Here is a 5,000-nt window from a genome sequence, read left to right as displayed (position 1 = left end):
TTTGTTTTGTTTTGTTTATTCTCGTTGCTTCTTACGTTTGTTCTTCGTTTGTTTTGTGATTGTTTTTGTTCTCGTTTGTTTTTGTTCATTTTTGTTTTGTTTGTTCTCGTAACTTCTTGTTTGCTTTGTTTTGTTTATTTTTGTTTTGTTCTTCGTTTGTTTTCTTTTTGTTTTTTATCTTGCTCACAGGTTTGTGTTTTGTTACTTATTGTTTTCTTTGTTATTGTTTTTTTTGTTATTTTTGTTGTTTTCTTCTTTTTGTTCCTTTCTCTCCAAAAGGTTGTGTTCCTTTTTTTCCTTTTTCTATTCTTGTTATTTTGTGTTGTTTAGGCCAGTTTTGTCTCTTGTTTTGTTTTCTTTTCTATTTGTTTCCTTTTTTTGTAATCTGGTGTTCTTGGCCAGTTTTGTCTGTTGTCTTGCTTTCTTTTCTTTTCTTTTTGTCGTTTCTTGTTTTGCTGCTTAGTCGTGCTTTGTTTTTTTTCTCTAATTTTCTGTTTGTTTCTTGTCATTTTGTGTTCTTTTGTCCTGTTCTGCCTTTTTTTATTTATTTATTTATTTATTTATTTTTGTCCAGTTTTATATTGTTTTTTTTTTTATGGCGTCTCTTGTGGTTCCCTGTTCTCGTTTTTTGTCTCTTTTTTTTGTTATCGTTTTGCCCTGTTCTATCTTTCCTCCCCCTTTTTGTCTTCTTTTGCCCGGTTTCGTTTTCGTTTTTTTCTCTGTTCCTGTTTTTCTTTTTGCTTTTTGTTTCGTTTTTGCCTTTTTGTCTGTTCTGTCATCGTTTTGTTTCGTTTCTTTTTTGTCTTTTTGCCTGTTCCGTTTTTGTCTTTTTTGCTTGTTTCGTTTTTGTCTTTTTTTTTAAACCTATTCCGTTTTCGTTTTGTTTCGCTTTTTGCCCTTTTTTACCCTTTTCATTTTTTTTTTTTTTACCTGTTTCGTTTTTGTCTTTTTACCTATTCCATTTTTTTTTTACCTGTTTCGTTTTCGTTTTGTTTCGTTTTTGTCTTTTTTGCCTATTCCGCTTTCGCTTTTGTCCTTTTGCCTGCTCCGTTTCCGCCTCCCCTTATCTCGTCTCTTGGCTCACTCCATTCCCTTATCTCTGGTGCAAATTCTCGTTGTTCCCCCCTCCTCCCCCTCCCCCCCCCTCTCTCTGTCGTGCTTGTGTCATGCATGGTGCGCGTGCATGCTTTGTTTTGCTTTGTTAAATGTTTGGGGCTGCGCGTGTCAATTGCTTGCTTGCTTGCTTGTGCTTGCTTGCTTGTGCTTTGCTTGTTCATTGAGTGCATGTGGGCTTGTTCATAATAATGGCACGTTTATAAGGGCAACGCACTGGCTTTCGCTGTCGTCGGTGAACTTGGCGCTCGCTGTTGCAGGAATGGTTGGGTTCTGGTTCTGGGCTGAGGGCTAGGTGAGGGGTAGTGAAGGGGGTGAGGGTGAGGTGGATGGGAAAAGGGGCCAACGCAGATGGTCACTCATGAACAAGCACATGTAAGCGCACGCACACGCACATGAAAACGTACACACATGCACATGCACACGCACAAGCACGCACACGCACGCACGCACACGCACATGCAAACGTACACACATGCACATGCACACGCACAAGCACGCACACGCACGCACGCACACGCACATGCAAACGTACACACATGCACATGCAAACGTACACACATGCACATGAACACACACACACACGCACACGCACGCATGCACACGCACATGCAAACGTACACAAGCACATACACACACACACACAGGAGAGGGAGAGAAAAAGAGAAGAAGAGAGAAAAAGAGAAAGAGAGAGAGAAAGAAAGAGAAAGAGAGAAAGGAAAAGTGAGTGAAAGGAAGAGAGTGAGAGAAAGAAGAGAGAGAGAGAAAGAAAGAGTGAGAGAAAGAAAAGAGAGAAAGAGAGAGAGAATGAGTGAGTGAGTGAGCGAGCGCGAGAGAGAGAAGGAGGAGCAGATAAAAATGAAAATAAAGATGAAACCAGGAGAAAGAGATACAGGTAATTATAGGATATAGGTAAAAAAATCATTAACATAAGCCTCTCATCAGGAATTTAGGAAAAGGGCCACATCTTAAGCAAACCAACGTGTCCGAAAGTTTGCATTGGCTGATTGGCTTCGGTTTAACATTTTTTTTTTATTATGGATTACTCTAAGGCAACTTTACCACGATAGCATATGAAGCTTATGTTGTTTAATATTGTTATGAGGCTTACTTGTATGTGGCTGCAGGGACACACACACACACACACACACACACACACACACACACACACACACACACACACACACACACACACACACACACACACACACACACACACACACACACACACACACACATACACACATACATACACACACACGTTACCAGCAGGGTAATGTTAGGTATCTTAATGAATGAAAAAAAAATAGTGAAAAGGAAGAATAAAAAATAATGAAAATGAATAATAAAAACGATATTGAAATTGAATAATAAAAAGGATAATGAAAAATTAATATTAAAAATGATAATTTAGATGAATATAGAAAAGATAATGATGAATAATACAAAGATAATGAAAAGGAAAAAGGGAATAATGGAAGGGACACACAGGGACTATGGTGAGCTTTCAGGGAAATCTTCAGGGCAGTTGATCCCTCATGTCAGTAAGCCGTGCCTTCCTCTTCTTCGTCTTTTTCTCTTTCTTTTTTTTCTTTTTTCTTTTTCTGTTTTTTTCCTTCTTTTTCTATTTCTTTTTTTCTTTTTCTTTTTTATTTCTTTTTCTTCTTCTTCTTCTTCTTCTTCCTCTTCTTCTTCTCCTTCTTCCTCCTCTTCCCTCTTTTTCCTCTTTCCTTCTTCTTCTCCTTCTTCCTCCTCTTCCTCTTCTTCTTCTTCCTCTTCTCCTTCTTCCTCCTCTTCTTCTTCGTCCAATGCATGAGCTTTAGGGCCCCGAACGCAAGTCACGTGAGTGGGGGGGAGGGGGAAGTGGGGGGGTGCAACAGAGGCTTTAGGGTCCCGGGAACGCAAGTCACGAGAGGGGGAGGGGAGGGGGAAGGGGGGAGGTGCGGTTAGTGTAGATCATGAATTAGACTAAAGATCGCTTTTAATTGATTCTGCTGTGGACACTTAGGGGGGAGAGAGAGGGAGAGGGGTGGGAGAGAGAGAGAGAGGGGAGGGAGAGAGAGAGAGGGAGAGAGTAGAGCAGAGAGGGGAGAGAGAGAGGGGAGAGAGAGAGAGAGAGGGAGAGTGAGAGAGAGGGGGGGAGAGAGAGAGGGGGGAGAGGAGAGGGAGAGAGAGGGAGAAGAGGGGGGGTGTATGAGAGAAAGAGAGAGGGGGAAAGGGGAGAGGGAGGAGTGAGAGAAAGAGACAGAGAGAAAATGAAGAGCCAGAGAGAAAGAAAAAAAGTTGTTATGTTTATAGAAATAGAGAGTTGTTGTTAAAGAACAGAAAGAAAGAGTTGCTGTTGAGAGAAAGAAAGCTCAAGAAAGAGAAGAGTTTTGTTGTTAGAAAGAAAGAAAGAAAGAGATATTGTGTTAGAAAGAAAGAAACATATATATGTTGTTGTTGTTACATTTATATATATTGCTGTTGTTATAGCAGAGAAAGGAGAGAGAGAAAGAGAAAGATAGAAGAGAGAGTAGAAAGAAAGGGAAAAAAAGAGAAATAGAGAGAGAAAGAAAAGAAAAAAGAGAGAAATAGAGTTGAGAAAGAAAGAAAGAAAGAGAAAGAGAGAGAGAAAGAGAGAAAGAAAGATAGGGAGAGGGAAAGAAAGAAAAAGAGAAATAGAGAAGGAAAGAGAGAACAAAGAGAAAGAGAGAGTAATAAACAAAGAAAGAGATATATAGAGAGAGAAGAAAGAAAGAAAGAGGAAATAGAGAGAGAAAGAAAGAAAATAAAGAGAGAAATAGAGAGAGAAAGAAAGAAAAAAGAGAAATAGAGAAAGAATGAAAGAAAGAAAGAGAAATAGAGAGAGAAAGAAAGAAAGAAAGAGATATAGAGAGAGAAAGAAAGAAAAAAAGAGAAATAGAGAGAGAAAGAAAGAAAAAAAAGAGAAATAGAGAGAGAAAGAAAGAAAAAAAGAGAGAGAAAGAAAGAAAGAAAGAGAAATAGAGAAAGAAAGAAAGAAAGAGAAATAGAGAGAGAAAGAAAGAAAGAAAGAGAAATAGAGAGAGAAAGAAAGAAAGAAAGAGAAAATAGAGAGAGAAAGAAAGAAAGAAAGAGAAATAGAGAGAGAAAGAAATAAAGAAAAAGAAATAGAGAGAGAAAGAAAGAAAGAGAAATAGAAAGAGAGAGAAAGAAAGAAAGAGAAATAAAGAGAGAGAGAAAGAAAGAGATATAGAGAGAGAAAGAAAGAAAGAAATAGAGAGAGAAAGAAAGAAAAAAAGAGAAATAGAGAAAGAAAAAAAAAGAAATAGAGAAAGAAAGAAAGAGATATAGAGAGAGAAAGAAAGAAAGAAAGAAAGAAGCATAGAGAAAGAAAGAAAGAAAGAGAAATAGAGAGAAAGAAAGAAAAAAAGAGAAATAGAGAGAGAAAGAAAGAAAGAAAGAGAAATAGAGAGAGAAAGAAAGAAAGACAGAGAAATAGAGAGAGAAAGAAAGAAAGAAAGAGAAATAGAGAGAGAGAGAAAGAAAGAATGAAATAGAGAGAGAGAGAAAGAAAGAATGAAATAGAGAGAGAGAGAAAGAAAGAAAGAGAAATAGAGAGAGAGAGAGAGAGAATTCTGTTATCTGTGCGAGGCAGCTGTGAGTTGGTCCTTTGGCTTCAGTTTTACGTTTATTTTTATTTATTTTTGCTGTATTTTTATTTTTTATTTTTGTGGCATTTTGGGTTTGTTTATCTTGTATTTTTTCATTTAATTATGATCCTTGTATTTTTGTTTATTTATCATTATCATAATGATTTTATTATTTTGTTTTATGGATTTTCGATAAAATGTGGTGAACGGTTGTATTTTTTTTTCGTTTATTTCTTGGATTATCAAAAAAAGAAAAAAAAAAAAAACAGAAAA

At 37.0% G+C, this 5,000-nt stretch overlaps 1 protein-coding gene across 3 annotated transcripts in view; it reads left to right on the top strand.

The window, feature by feature from the left end:
• LOC113802668 (sestrin-2) overlaps window positions 1-5,000 on the top strand; it is a 141,652-nt gene that overhangs the window by 92,101 nt on the left and 44,551 nt on the right. The gene's annotated exons all lie outside the window — the stretch shown is intronic.

Source organism: Penaeus vannamei, chromosome 10 (genome assembly GCF_042767895.1).
Source record: "Penaeus vannamei isolate JL-2024 chromosome 10, ASM4276789v1, whole genome shotgun sequence".
Classification (NCBI taxonomy): Eukaryota; Metazoa; Arthropoda; class Malacostraca; order Decapoda; family Penaeidae; genus Penaeus; species Penaeus vannamei.
This window is presented reverse-complemented; position numbering and strand designations above follow the sequence as displayed.